Consider the following 16,515-nt stretch of genomic DNA (forward strand, 5'->3'; position numbering starts at 1 on the left):
AGTAATTGTCTTCCATCAGGAAGTTTCCATTTCCCTGATTCATCTTGAAAACTTCCTAATTTTTTTTAATTCTTTTTTCTCTGCTTCACTAAATTTTGGAATTTCCAATTTCTCCTCATTTGGAGTTAATATTAGCATAACTCTTTCAGTTCCATTTTCTGCTGCATCCTTAGCTTCCTGGTCTGCCAAATTATTTCCTCTTACTTCTGGAGTCACTCCCTTTTGGTGACTTTTAATATGTACTACAGCTATTTCTTCTGGTAATCTTAATGCTTCTAAAACCTCTAAAATGAGCCCCTCATGTACTAATCCTTTTCCCCTTGAATTAAGCAATCCTCTTTCTTCCCAAATTTTTCCAAAGGTATGTACTACTCCAAAGGCATACCTTGAATCAGTATATATAGTTCCCTTCTTGTGTGCTAAATATTCCAGTGGTCTTTTTAGAGCATATAATTCACAGGTTTGAGCTGACCAGTTTGAAGGTAATTTCCCCTTTTCAATGGTTTGCATGTTTTTCCCATCAACTACTGCATACCCTGACATTCTTTTTCTGGTACTGGATAATTTCTAGACAATCATGTATTAGATTATCTGTTGGTACACTATAACCTTTTGGAATATTTAACAAACAGGTTCTTTCTGCTCCTGTATCTACTACAAATTCCAATTCTTCTTCTTGGGGACCTACTTTTAAAGTTATCACAGGCTCCAGATGGTATCTGTCCCCTAGAAAATAGAGCCTTGGACACCCCTATTCTTCTTCTGTGCTCATCTCTTTGAAGATTTTCAGATCTTTTGCCCGCTTAGGACAGTCCCTCCTATAATGTCCTTCGCCCTGACAGTAAAAACAGACATTCCTAAAATGCTCCTGAGGTTTGGTTTGTATTGGGGTTTTATTCTTTTCTGTTCCTCTGTCTCTATGACCGTTAGGAGTAGAGTCTGTGTGGTTTTGATTTTTCTTGTACTTGTTTTCTCTCATGGTGACTGCCATAATTTTTGCCTTCAGTTTAGCTTTTTCTTCATCTCTCCGGACATAAATTTTCTGAGCTTCCTTTAATAAGTCATTTAATGGTTTATCATGCCAATCCTCAATTTTTTCTAATTTCTTTCTAATATCTGGCCAAACATTCGTTACAAAGTTAATTCTTAACAAAGCTTTCCCCACATCAGTTTCAGGATCTATTCCTGAATATTGTTTTATATTTTTCCTAAGTCTGTCTAACCATTCAGTTGGGGTCTCTTCTTTCCCCTGCTGTGTCTCAAAAGCCTTTTTAGCATTTTGCCCTCGAGGTGCCGCCCCTTTTATTCCCTTGATTATTGTATTGCGATAGTCATTCATAAGTTTTCTCCCCTCCTCACTATTTTGACTCCACCCCGGAGGTTCAGTTGGCATTATGTCTTCTCCAGAGGGCCCCTGTGGATGTTCTTTATTCCAGGCTTTAATGCCTGCAACTCTTATAATTTCCCTTTCTTCCTGAGAAAATAGTATCTTCATTATAGACTGCATTTCTTCCCAGGTATAAACGTTTGGACCTAAAAATTGGTCAAGTTGTTCAGCTGTGCCGATGGGATCCTCTAAAATCCCTTTGATTTCTTTTTTAAAATTTCTGACTTCGGAAGAAGTCAGGGGAGCATTCACAAATCCAATCCCACCCCCTCCCATCGGGACCTCTCTTAGTGGAAATAGACCAATTTCTTTATTCCAATGTTTTTCTGCAGCTTTATTTTCGTGTGGTGAGGAAAAATCAGGAGAAAGCTGCCTCTTAACTGCACCTCTAGTATTTTTATAAGGAGCATCTTCCAGGGACAGGGAGTTCCTTGGAGCCGGAGCTGCGGTTTCCAAGGGAACGGAGCTCCGGGCAGGAAGGGCGGTGTGAGGAGGACATACCATAGAGGCCAGGTCCTCCAGAGGCGGAGCACGGGCGGGGTTTGCTGCCGGAGCTGCTGAAGGGGCAGCATGTCCGGGGGATACCGGATGGGAGTGCGGTCAGCCTCCACGTGGCTCACGGCGGCTGAGCCGGCCGCTCCCAGCAGAAGCAGGGCAACGGCGGCAGCGCCCAGTGTAGCCGGAACGGGCAAAGCCGCGGGGGATGGGGCCGAGAAAACCGCTGCGGGAGAAGCGGCCAGAGACGGGACAGCCGGGACTAACGGGAGCCCGCCGGGCGCGGCCAGCGGACCAGCCGCGGGCAAACCGGGCAGGATGGGGGAGGGGGTCGGTCAGGCAGCCGCGAGCAGCGAGGCGGGGGCCGGTACCGACGCGGCAGGCGGTGAAACAGGGACCAGGGGGGTTGCTGCGGGCAGCGGGGCGGGAACCCGCAGAGCCGCCGCCGCGGGTACGGGAACCGGGGCAGGAACACGCGGCGAGCCAGAGCCTGGGGTGGGCGCAGGCACCGGTACAGGCACCGGCACCGGGGCTGGCGGAGCTGAGGGGAGCAGCTCGCTGGGACCCGAAACCGGTGCTGGGGCCGCAGGCGGTGCAGGCGCGAATGGGAAGGGAGGAGGTAACATTTCTAAAGGATCCCATTCTTTTTCTTTTCCCTTTTTTTTCCTTTCTTGTTTTGTTTCGGGGATTTCTGATACCTTAAAGATTTTTACTTTCCTAAAATCCCCTGTCCAACACGTGGCATATTCTCTTTCTTCTGAATTAAACGGTTCCTTTGAGTTTACAAATACATTTAAAGCCTGACAAATCCATTTCTCAAAAGAACCATATCTAGGCCAATAAACGTGGTCAGATCTTATTTCCTTTGTTGGCCATTCAAGCATACAAAATTGTATCATCTTTACTTTGTCTTTATTTCTTGTACAAGGGTTTTTTTCCCAGTTGGCTAACATAACTCCCAGGGGACTATCTTGGGGTATCTCTGTTGATAATTTCTTACTGGATTTCTGTCCCATTTTTCAAGATTTTATCTACTCACCCCCTGCCTCTGTTCCACCTTCCTCCCCCTACTCAAATACCACTTTTCCCTCGACTACACTCTCAAAAAAAAAAACTCCTTTTTCTCTCACCACCCTTCAACACAACACACTTTCCTCCAAGGAACTACAACAAAGCTTAAAATAAACAATCTGCATTACGTATACTTTCATTCGTCCCCATTCGCTCAAGTTTATTTTTCACTTACTCACACACACAACAAAACAACCACAACAACAAGGTACTTTTTATTTTTCAACACACCTATTACACTTTTAGGTGTCCCTGGCCAGTCCCGGTGTTCTTGGATACCCCTCAATCCGGCTGCATTGTTACCAACCCCAGATTCTCTTGGGTGTACCCTCACTCCAGCAAAATTTTACTCAGTCCTGGGTGCTCTCGAAAATTAATATCTCAACCCAGCAGACTTTCATTCAACCCTGGGTGCTCTTGAATATTAATATCTCAACCCAGCAACAACCCTGGGTGTTCTTGAAGATTAATATCTCAACCCAGCAGACTTTTAATTCAACCCTGGGTGCTCTTGAAGATTAATATCTCAACCCAGCAGCAACCCTGGGTGCTCTTGAATATTAACCCCTCAACCTAGCCCATTCAATTCAACCTCCCTGGGGGGGATTCTCTCACTCTTTTATCATTCGCTTCGTCTCTGTACTGGCCGCTTTTCTCGCAAAAAAGACGGAAACGCAGCATAGGAGACTACCGCTCTCACTTAGCAGGTCTGGGGTAACCAGCCCGCCTCTCATTCACACACATTCATCCCCCCCTTATCCACCCCATTCACACATTCATCCCAACAAATACTTACCTATCCGTTGTCCTTGGGTCTTTGTTCTTCGTGTACACTTTGGTCTTAGGGGCTAATTACCGCGGTTTAGAAATTCTTTCCCTTTTCTTTGCTTTATTGTCTCTTTTTGTCCATCGGATCGTAACCTGCGGTCTGTGGTCACACCAGGGGAACAGAGCGAGACTGCCTAATCAGGGCAGAACCGCCTTCTCACTCTAATTCTCCTACAGCACCCACAGCGAGGTATTAGGAACCATCCTCTGCTACCATTTGTTATAAACGCCAATCACTCATTTTAAAAATTTATAAAAGTTTACTAAAAATAAAATGGAAAAAAAATAATACAAGTATAGTAATAAAGATTAAACAATTAGAGTTAGGACAATTAAAGAGACAATAACAGCAAAAAGTTACAGCCCGGGCTGGGTACCTCTCTCTGGACAAAAGTGAGCCAGGAGAAGGACCCCGATAAAAAGAATTCCCTCCTTAAGAGGGGTAACCTGTTGCATACACAAATCACTTCATGAATATGCATATATTTATTTAAAACAAGAAGTTCGTCCGGTACTAGTTGAGGAATTTCTGTTAATCCCAGGCGCCTTGAAGTCTAAGTCGAGTTTGGAGAAGTTTGGTTTTTTGTTGATAAGGAAAGCCATAAATTCCTCTCCTCTGGAAGATTTAGGGGTTTTTTGTAATTGTTATCTCTGTGTGAAGAATTCCTTGATTATCTTCTTCTTCTCTTGAGCAAAACGAATACCACACACACATATTTTCTATTTTAACTACTGAAGCTTAATTTCAATCACAAAACTACATTTACTATATTATTAAAATGTTACTACAGCATAACTTTCCAACCTAGCATAATACATATCGTAAATATCTGCGTAGAGCCATACATTCTGCATTTTTCACATTACATATACTTTCATTCATGCACACTTACTCACTTTTATTTAGCTCAAAACAAACAATCTGCATTGCATATACTTTCATTCGTCCCCATTCACTCAAGTTTATTTTGCACTTACTCACACACACAACAAAACAACCACAACAACAAGGTACCTTTTATTTTTCAACACACCTATTACACTTTTAGGTGTCCCTGGCCAGTCCCGGTGTTCTTGGATACCCCTCAATCCGGCTGCATTGTTCCCAACCCCAGATTCTCTCGGGTGTACCCTCACTCCGGCAAAATTTTACTCAGTCCTGGGTGCTCTCGAAAATTAATATCTCAACCCAGCAGACTTTCATTCAACCCTGGGTGCTCTTGAGGATTAATATCTCAACCCAGCAGCAACCCTGGGTGCTCTTGAATATTAATCCCTCAACCCAGCCCATTCAATTCAATCTCGCCGGGGGGATTCTCTCACTCTTTTATCATTCGCTTCGTATCTGTACTGGCCGCTTTTCTCGCGAAAAAGACGGAAACGCAGCATAGGAGACTACCGCTCTCACTTAGCAGGTCTGGGGTAACCAGCCCGCCTCTCATTCACACACATTCATCCCCCCCTTATCCACCCCATTCACACATTCATCCCAACAAATACTTACCTATCCGTTGTCCTTGGGTCTTTGTTCTTCGTGTACACTTTGGTCTTAGGGGCTAATTACCGCGGTTTAGGAATTCTTTCCCTTTTCTTTGCTTTATTGTCTCTTTTTGTCCATCGGATCGTAACCTGCGGTCTGTGGTCACACCAGGGGAACAGAGCGAGGCTGCCTAATCAGGGCAGGACGCGTCTTCTCACTCTAATTCTCCTACAGCACCCACAGCGAGGTATTAGGAACCATCCTCTGCTACCATTTGTTATAAATGCCAATCACTCATTTTAAAAATTTATAAAAGTTTACTAAAAATAAAATGGAAAAAAAATAATACAAGTATAGTAATAAAGATTAAACGATTAGAGTTAGGACAATTAAAGAGACAATAACAGCAAAAAGTTACAGCCCAGGCTGGGTACCTCTCTCTGGACAAAAGTGAGCCAGGAGAAGGACCCCGATAAAAAAGAATTCCCTCCTTAAGAGGGGCAGCCTGTTGCATACACAAATCACTTCATGAATATGCATATATTTATTTAAAACAAGAAGTTCGTCCGGTACTAGTTGAGGAATTTCTGTTAATCCCAGGCGCCTTGAAGTCTAAGTCGAGTTTGGAGAAGTTTGGTTTTTTGTTGATAAGGAAAGCCATAAATTCCTCTCCTCTGGAAGATTTAGGGGTTTTTTGTAATTGTTATCTCTGTGTGAAGAATTTCTTGATTATCTTCTCCTTCTCTTGAGCAAAAAGAATACCACACACACATATTTTCTATTTTAACTACTAAAGCTTAATTTCAATTACAAAACTACATTTACTATATTATTAAAATGTTACTACAGCATAACTTTCCAACCTAGCATAATACATATCGTAAATATCTGCGTAGAGCCATACATTCTGCATTTTTCACACTTTTGTACAATGGAATGCATACGTTTCTCAGGTCGGTTGTACAGAATAGCTTAAGCATGAAGCTGGATAAAGACATACATTTCCTATGTCCACATTAAGTTTTATAAGGCAGTATTATATTACAGGCAAAAAAAAGCCAAGGCAGGAAATCTTCAAGCAAGGCCAAACCAAATGATGCATTTGTTTCCAGTGACTATCAACCATCATAAAGTGTTATTTGGTATCAGCCTGTCTAGTTGCTGTAGGTAAGGCCAGCTTTCCCAGTAGACCTCTGTATCAGCACTTTACTCCAGATCACTTTTTGCATATCAAAATATTTCAAAAAACCTGAATCAATTGAGTGAACTATAATGGATCATCTCTTCTCTCATGTGGCCACTGCATTTTTGGATCCACTTTCAGTAATCATGACATTGAAGGTATTGTGTGTAAACCAACTCATTACTCCAGTGACTGATAGGCAGACGTGTCTTTCCTTCTAAAGTGCCCCACTGGCAGGGAGTACTTCTGAAATGAATCAGCCCAGATGTAGGAGTAAAACTCTGTTATGTATAGTATGTATAATTCACACCTATAAAGTGATATATGGGTAGAAGTTTTATGATTAAAAAATAGACATAAAGCAGGCGAGCCAGGGCAAGGGGGTTGCCTCACTTATGTTGAAACCATTGCCAATAAGGCTTCATTTACAAGTTAATACATATGGCTTGCTCCCTCAGAGATGGGCCGTTTATCAAGATAATCTAGGAACTCCCTAGCGATGATCATCCCGACAACTACCCGTGATTGGGATCACTGGAATCTCCAGAAGATGCATCTCATTGCTGGGTTTCCCGTAACTCAATCACCAATATACATCGTACATCGCTTCCTGGACCTCGAGTTGTTCAACCCAGTGCAGAGAAAAGAGACTTCATGAATATGTGGGACTTGGAATGGAAAGAAAAGGCTGATCCCCAAAATCCTGGCCTCCAGCAAAATAAACTGCATAAAAACTGCTTGCGCAGGATGGATGGTGTGAAGCATAGGAGATCCTCTGCTAGAGCGGCCGGACCCGTGTCTCACCGAGTGCTGATCCGAGGCTCGGCACTGGCCTTTTCTTTGTGGCTGGCTCAGATAGAATTTGATCGCTATAATAAAAATTGTTTTTATTTCTTTTTAATTTGGCTGGGTCAATATTTACCTATAACAATCTTGGTGAGCCCAACATCATCTGCCTTGGGCCATCCAAGGGCTCCCTGCCCTCGGTCCAGGCAGCACCCAGCTGATTTCAGCGGCTGGAGAGGATTGGGGAAACCTGCGGAACCAATCAGATTCTGAACCAAAAGCCAAAAGCAAAGCCACAATCAGAAAGGGATAAAACGGGTCCAGAGCTCTTGGGTATTTGGAGTCCGAACCTCCGAAGCTGCAGCAGCAACTATTTCACTCATAAAAATCTACGTGCACGAAGAATCCACGCGGGAAAAAGGACCATAAGTATCACGTGGTTGAGTGGGGTGTGATCGAATGTGTATGTGAGACGTGACATCGTCACAGGGCAAGAGCGGACCCCAAAATCACAGTTCCACTATCCCGAGAGGGAAGTGGTCAGTTAAGGGGGAAGTGAATGAAACTGGGTGAACTCACACCACGTAATAAAGCCTGTAACTCAGAGGGGTTCAGGGATTCAATCACAGGAGGATCGGAGAAGGAAAGAACATTCTCAGGCACTCAAGAATCAGGAAACCTCTTTGATCCAGGACTTGGGAGTCCGGAAAAAGGTAAGAGAGCTCATTTTTATCAGCCAAAAATCCACAGATCGGTTCACTGTGCAACTAGTAAGCTGATAAGACTCGGTCGAGGGACGACCAAGGCACACGCTAGGCGACAGCCAGTTGGTTTTGGAGTCATTTTTGGAATTCGACACAGAGGTATGGTAAGGAGATTTTAAGAATGGGACAAAAGAAAAGTAAGATCCAGGGAAAAACCCATGAGAAATCAGGGAAGTCCAAAAAGGGGAAAAGGGACAGGGTGCCCGAAATTCCGAGGGAGAGCCCCTTGGGATGGATGTTAGAACATTGGGAGGAATGTCCTGCAAGGCAGGGAAAGTTAAAGGAGAAAATGATCCATTATTGTGTAGAAGTATGGGGGAGGGTATGGAAATCAGGAAATACATGTTCTGGCCCAGGTATGGCATGTTTGATATGAAAATGTGCCAAGTGTTATTTGACTATCTATATGGGGAAAGTAGACTGGACAGTGAGGAAATGGACTATACCAGGTTATGGGAATACGCCAGCGCAAGGATATTCCCGGTCAAGACTTCTGGTGACAAGGTAAGTCCTAGCAAAGCATGGGAACCCTTAGAAAATCTTCCACCACCATATCAGGTCCCTCTTCCTCAAGCACAGGCCCCCATACCTGCCTCAGCTGCCCCCCCATCACAGCCTACACAGGCATCGGCACTGCCACTTAATACACAGCCCTTGGCACCGGTGGTACCGGACACACCAGGACCTTCCTGATCTCTCCTCCCCACACAACTCATGGGTGATTTTAGCCGCACACTCCACACATTTCCTCCAGCCAGTAGAACCCGGTGGAAAACGAGGAGAGATAATGTCGATGATAGTGAGGAGGAAAAGGATACACCCAACCTCTACCCCTTAAGGGAAGTACCTACTGCTCTGGGAGTTATTGGATATGTAAACATACCAATTAACACGGGGGATGTGAGAGCCTTTAAGAGGGAAATGGGAAAATTGATGGATGACCCCCTGGGAGTGGCGGAGAGGTTTTAGGAATTCTTGGGGAACAGCATTTATTTGTATGATGATATCACCGCTATACTAAGGTCTTTGTTCAATGCCAAAGAGCGGGATATGATAAGACAGGCTGCTATAAAGGACTGGGAATTCAGGAACCCCCAGGGAGGGAGTGGGGCTGCGAAATGGCCTGAACAAAGGCCACAGTGGAACGCCCAGGCAGAGGAGGACCGGCTTAAAATGAAAAGACTGAGGAACATGGTAATACAACGTATCCGGGGGGCAGTGCCGAAGGGACAAAACACTAGTAAAGCATTGGGGGAGTGCCAAGGGAGGGACGAGATGCCCACCGAATGGCTAGAGAGACTTAGAAAAAGAAATTCTCCCATTGGGGGAATTTTGTAAAAAACCCAATTTGTTGCCAAATCATGGGGGGATATTTGGAAAAAGTTGGAGAAAATAGAAAATTGGCAAGAGAAAAGCCTGCAGGAGTTACTAAGGGAAGCCCAGAAAGTTTATATGAGACGGGAGGATGAAAAGCAAAAGGCACAGGCAAGGGTGTTGGTGGCAGCAGTCAGGGAAACTCAAAAGCAGGAGCAAGCTAAAAACCCTGGGAAGCCAGCACAAGCTCAATGGCCTCAGGGAAAGCCAAAGAAGGACACAAACAGACAGGTAAGTGCGGGATCTGTTGCTGTCGGGCCTCACTCCCTGATTGGGGTGGCCCGGAAAGGTAGAAAAGTCTCTCCTCCAACCTGAGCTTCCAAAGAAAGACTCAGTAGTCTTCAGTCATCCAGTCTCAAGGTAGTTTATTGTATGTGTCGTGGTTTGACATGGAAGTGATTTTTTTTTTCAGGAAGTTGGGTCAAACCAATCAGTGGTCAAGTTTGGATATTGGCACCTGAAGTGACCACTGAAGATAGGGATACGCCTCTGAGAACACAGGGGGTTAAAAGCAAGAACTCCCAAGAGCTCGCTCTTTTTGGTTCCGGTCAAGGTGCTGTGCAGACCTCCCCTGCCCAGCCATGGGGCTGGGTGGGGGAGGGGGAGCCATGAGGCCTAGTCGAGGTGAGCTGAGGGGTAGAAGGACTGGAACCGAGCCAGCTCCTGTGGACAGAAGGGTGGAAAGAAGCGGAGATGTCTTTGTCATTCCCCCCCACAGAGGGAAGAGATAGAGAGTCCGGACGGCACCTGTAACTTTGCCGGCGCGGAAGAGAAGGAGGTGGGGGGAAGGCGCCCAGCCTTGGCCTTGAGAATTGGCTGCTGGGCAGAGATATCAGCCGTCCAGGGAGTCTGAGCTTTTAACCCTTTCCTGAGAAACGAAGGCTTTGTAAAATATTACTCCTCCTTGATTTGAAGTAGAAGAGAGACAGTCTGGGATCCGAGATGATGGAAGAAGAAATTCTCGAGTTGGAAGGAGATGATGGAGTGGCTTGTGGCTGGACTTCTCTTGTTAGCCACAGACTGAACCAAATTCTCCTAACAGAAGCTGCACTTGGGGTGGTGCGTTGGTGTGCCAGGAAACCTGTTTCAGTGATTACCAGCAGAAGAGTAGAGAGAGCAGAGGAAAGTTGGAGAAGGTGTGGAGAAGCCCTCTATCTTCAAGGAAGAAGAAGAGGAGAAGAGGACCTCTGTTCTTAGACCCTCAGCCCCAGGAGAAAATGGGGGGGACTGTAGTCCCAAAATGAGAAACTGAACTGTTGTCTCTTTTGGTCCATGGCAAAGCATCCTTAAAAGAGCCCTATGAGCAGTCTGTCCATGCACGGTGGTGAGAGCACTGTGACATGGAAAGGAGAGTGTCACCATGGCAGATTTTCTCCGGGCGGTTGCCATGTGTGGCATGGAAACACAAGGGTGGCAATTGTGTTTCCTGGGGAGTCTGTGGCACAAGAGAGACTCCTGTCTCCCTTGAAAGATTGAGTATTTGAATATCTGAAGGGTAGCAACTTGATCAGGATCCTGGGTAGTGTCTCACTGTTAAGTTTGTTTAGAAATTAGGTGAGAGGAGGAGGGGTGTCTTAGAAAGTCTTCATCCAGGATTTAGTGTTTGTAGTTTTTCTAGTAGTAGTAGTTTAATAAAGTTCTTTCCTTTGTTACTAAGATGGGCCTGCTCTGCTCTGTTCCTGATCACATCTCACAGCAATTATTTAGAAAAGTATATTTTCATGGGGGCGCTGGCATCACGCCAGTGTCAAACCGTGACAGTATGTTATCTAAAAGATTTCTCCCTGAGCTGCTGCGGTCCATTCAGCAGTCAGGCAAAGGCACACTCTGACACCCAGGGGGCTGGTGCCCTCTTTTATATCATACATTGCGTATTAGATGTTCATAGTTTTTCCCCAATGCCCATCACGTATATTGAACAGTGACTTTCTACTCTAAACCAATCTGTGAGTGCCAACATCACCAAGAACATGGAGGTTGAGAAGAAGAAAGAAAGAGGACAGGGCACACCCAAATCCCTTCCTCTTAGAACTTCTGACCCCCATGTACAAAACTCAGACCCCTCTGTACAAGGCCTAAAACCCCCCTGTACAGCACTCAAAAATCCTTCCTTTCATTTTGTGACTACTTCTACTATAATATCTAAACTTTTGTGATTTCTTGTTCTTCCTGCAAAGTTGGTAAATTGTTCCATGGATCAAGTTCAAAGCCACAGGGGTCTGTGGCTGCATTCCAGGGTCTCAAATGCTTTTGACCTGGGCCCGGAACATCCAAGAGTGTCCAAGGGACATTCTGGGTTCCGACAGGTAAGTGGCCCTGAGTTCTTTTACTGCAAACAGAAAAGGCACTTTAAAAGAGAATGTAAGAGAAGAATAAAAGATGAAAAGATTTTCCAAGAGAATTAGAGGTGTCAGGGGCTCTACAATTTGGAGTCCAGAACACCTGGAGAGCCCTTGATAAAATTAAAAGTAGGACTCCAGAAACAGGAACTGGTTTTCTTAGTTGATTCAGGGGCAGAAAGGACCACGGTCCAGAGACTGCCACCTGGGTGTACAAAAAGTAAAGATTCAGTGGTAGTTATTGGGGCAAAAGGGGAACATTTCAAGGTACCAGTGTTAAAGGATGTGGAAATAGAATCAGAAAATAAAATTTGTCTCGGGAATATCTTATTAGTAGAAGAAGCGGACTATAATTTTCTAGGGAGGGACTTGATGGTGGTCCTGGGGATAAGTCTAATTGCACAGAATTCACAGCGCACGGTATGTCTATATAAGTTAACTACTGAGGATGAAAAAGAAATAAATCCCAAGGTCTGGCACACCCAGGGGGAGGCGGGAAGGTTGGATATGGAACCCATACACATTGAAATTGAGAGGCCAGAGGATCCTATTTGGATCAAACAATATCCCATCCCCATGGAAGGCAGACAGGGATTAAAACCTGTAATAGAGGATTTAATAAAAAAGGGCACTCTGGAGTCTTGTATGTCAAGGCATATCACACCTATTCTAGTGGTGCAAAAATCAGATGGGAGTTATTGGCTGGTGCAGGACTTGAGAGCTGTAAATTAGAGAACAAAAACTTTATTCCCTATGGTCTCAAACCCCTACACCTTGTTAAATAACATACCTCCAGAGGACACTTGGTATAGTGTCATAGATTTAAAGGATACCTTCTGGACTTGTCCTTTAGCCAAGGAAAGTTGGGACTATTTTGCCTTCCAGTGGGAGGACCCGGAGACAAAGAGAAAACAGCAACTAAGGTGGACCTCCCTGCCTCAGGGGTTTGTGGATTCACCGAATCTCTTTGGTAAGGCCCTTGAGAAACTATTTAATGAATTTGTGCCAGTACAAGGGACCAATTTACTGCAATATGTGGATGACCTACTAGTAGCCAGTCCCAAGGAAGATCATGTAAGGACTGGCACTATTGCCTTGTTAAATTTTCTGGGAGAAAAGGGGTTGAAGGTTTCAAAATCTAAACTACAGTTCATGGAGCCCAAGGTAAAATACCTAGGACACTGGCTGACAAAAGGTCAAAAGAAATTGGATCCCGACAGGGTGGTAGGGATCATCACCTTGCCTCCACCACAAATGAAGAGGGAAATCAGACAGCTACTAGGGCTCCTGGGTTACTGCAGGCAATGGATCGAAAGTTACAGCAAGAAGGTAAGATTTCTTTATGAGAAGCTTACCACAGACAGGCTTAAGTGGACAAAACAGGATGAGGAGGGTTTCAAATAGTTAAAAGAGACCCTTATGGCAGCCCCAGTATTTAGCCTCCCAGATGTAAAAAGACCCTTCCAGTAATTTGTGGATGGTAGTAATCACACTGCCCACGGAGTCCTAACTCAGGACTGGGCAGGGGCAAGAAAACCGGTCGGGTTTGTATCAGAACTCTTGGACCCTATGAGCAGGGGGTGGCCCACTTGCTTACAAGCAATTGTGGCAGTGGCAATATTAATAGAGGAAACCAATAAAGTAACCTTTGGGGCCTTATTAGTAGTCTGTTCCCCCCACAATGTAAGGAGCATTTTACAGCAGAAGGCAGATAAGTGGCTGACAGACACTAGGCTCCTGAAATATGAAGCCATCCTGATTCACTCACATGATTTAGAATTACAAACTACTTCAGCACAATATCCTGCCCAGTTTATGTTTGGGGAAGCCACAGGGGTTCCTTCTCATTATTGTGCTGAGGTGGTGGAATTACAAACTAAAATAAGGCCTGACTTGGAAGAAGAAGAAGTAGAAGATGGAGAAAAATGGTTTGTGGATGGGTCAGCAAGGGTTGTTGATGGGAAAAGAAAATCCGGGTATGCCGTGATAAATGGGAAAACTGGGGAGGTGGTGGAATCGGGACCCCTGAGTGCTAGTTGGTCAGCCCAAGTTTGTGAGCTATATGCAGTATATAGAGCTTTACAGAAACTACAAGGGAGAAGGGGAACAATCTTCACAGATTCAAAATATGCATTTGGGGTAGTACACACCTTTGGAAAAATCTGGGAAGAAAGGGGCTGCTTAATACTCATGGGTGAGGGTTGGTGCATGAGGAAATAATCAGGAAAATCTTAGAGGCCATTAGAGGGCCGGAGGCAATTGCCATAGTCCACGTGAAAGGACACCAGACTGGAATGCAGTTTAGAACCCGAGGAAATAACCTAGCAGATAAGGAGGCAAAAAGCGCAGCCCTACTAAAGGTAAGCACTCCAAAGATCGGGGAAGGGGAAGTCCGAGAATGCCCCCCACCCCCCATCCTTCTCAAAGGGAGATTGAAGGATACCAGAAGATTGGGGGTTGGCTGGAAGAAGGTAAGTGGCTGTTACCAGATGGGAGGGAATTACTGTCCAAGGACTATACCAGAAAAATTCTGGGGAGGTTGCACCAACAGACACACTGGGGGGCCCAGGCGCTTGCAGAACAATTCTTGAAGTTCTTTGGGTGTAAAGGAATCTATGAATTGGCAAAACAAGAAGTACAGGGGTGTATGATCTGTCAAAAAGTTAATCGGGCAAAGACCTGGCAGGTGGCATTGGGAAGCTGCCTGGTGGCATACCGGCTTTTGAAAGGATTCAGGTAGATCTTACTGATCTACCTAAAGTGGGGAGGTATAAATTTTTATTGGTTATAGTGGATAAGCTAACCCATTGGGTAGAAGCTTTTCCATGCTACCGGGCTACAGCCCAAACGGTATCGAGGTTCCTATTGTAAGAAATCATACCTCAATATGGGATAGTAAATTGTATAGATTCAGATCAAGGGACACACTTCACCTCAAAGGTCATTAAGCAACTGGCCAATGTTCTGGGAATCCGCTGGGAATACCACACCCCATGGCACTCCCAGAGCTCTGGACAAGTTGAAAGAATGAATCAAACATTGAAAGTCCAGCTGGCAATATTAATTATGGAAACTAAAATGTCCTGGGTAAAATGCCTCCCCTTAGCTCTGTTAAACATTCGAACTATGCCACATTCTGAGACTGGGCTCTCCCCCTTTGAAATGTTATATGGGATGCCTTATGAACATGACATGCCAGTGGGACATCCAAAAATAGAGGATGGGCAGCTACAGCCCTACCTTATAGCCATAAGCAAGAACCTTCAGGAATTACGGAAGCAAGGAATAATAATGCAAAACACCCCCTTAGGCTTCTCTATACACAAAATACAGCCTGGGGACAAGGTACTCATAAAAACTTGGAGGAAGGCTACACTAGTACCTCACTGGGAAGGCCCCTTTCTTGTCCTCCTGAGCACAGATACAGCAATACGGACGGCAGAAAAGGGGTGGACACACGCATCGCGAGGGAAGAAGATTGAGCTCCGGGAAGGGAGACCGGAGTGGAAAATCACTTCCCCCCCAGGAGACCTGAAACTGACCCTGCGTTGGCCAAGTAAATGACTGATAGAGACCTGATAAGGTGCTCTGTACCAGATTGTTGATGTTACCCATTTGTGCATTTTCTTTGTGAATATTGTAACGAGGTTTGGGTAAAGCACTGCAGAAGGGGGAATTGGCCAGGAGGGTTGTGTGATAAGTGTCTGGAACAGGAACAGTGCCTGACTAGCCATGTCTTAGGGCTCGCTAAGAGATTGGGGATAATTGAACAGGATTCTGCAATTTGGTTTCGCTTATTTCAAGACGGGCTAAGGGGTAAACTACGGTCAAAGGCTTGAATTATTGCTGTTGAGTGCTGGAGGTTAAACAAGGTACCCTGCAGTACAGACACTGTTAAGCTACACAGGTGGGGCATTTTCAAACGGAAGTAGGCATCTTGGTCCTGGCATGAAACTATGGGAAACTATTCTTGCTGCCAAGAAGATGGTTTACCCCACTGATGGTTGCCACCCAGTGGGCGTCGGGAAAGGCAGAGGAATGTTAGTGGTGGGAGTAATCTTGATATACCTGAGTCTAGCAACGTGCCTCAAAATTAGTACACCAATAAGTAGCACCTCCGACCTGGAGGGGCGGTGCCCCAATGGTGGGTGTGGACAAAGCATACTGACTGTCTGAGAAGGACAGGGGGAGTCGGAGGGTCCGATATCCCCAGCCCCAAGAAACTGCAGCAGGGGTGGAGCAAAGGAGCTTTGCTCCAAGAACGGCACTCAACAGGGGAAATACAAAATAAAAGGAAGGACAAAATTTCACTTGCAAGGAGCGAACCCTAAGGATGGGCAGTCAATGCACAAAATACATAAGAGGAATGCCGAACTCAGCCTGTGATAAGTGTAACTGCACTGGGTTGGGGGAAAAATGGAGTCAGTGTTTGTAGCTTATTTTCAGGCAAACCCCCTGTGCTATGACAACAACTAATTGGGGATGTGTGTAATGGGGGGTAAGACATACTGGGTTGGGAAGAATTTAAAATATGAGAGCAAAAAGTCCCTCAGAAATGAAGCAGTTATCCTTGATCTTTTAGAATATCAGGATGACAGAGCTTGTTTCCAGTATGATATTTTGTCTTTCAAGGAATAAGGAAGGGGTGGACCTGGAAAGCAAAATAAAACAGCTAACACAGGAGTTGAAAAGACAGGAGGCAGAGGTAAGAAAAAGAAGGATGGAACAGGAGAGGTTAAAAACCTTAAGTGAACAATATGATCATCTGGAGAAACAATACACTAACGGGGGCTTTCCTGCATCAGATC

The sequence above is a fragment of the Anomalospiza imberbis genome, chromosome 1 (genome assembly GCF_031753505.1).
Source record: "Anomalospiza imberbis isolate Cuckoo-Finch-1a 21T00152 chromosome 1, ASM3175350v1, whole genome shotgun sequence".
Classification (NCBI taxonomy): Eukaryota; Metazoa; Chordata; class Aves; order Passeriformes; family Viduidae; genus Anomalospiza; species Anomalospiza imberbis.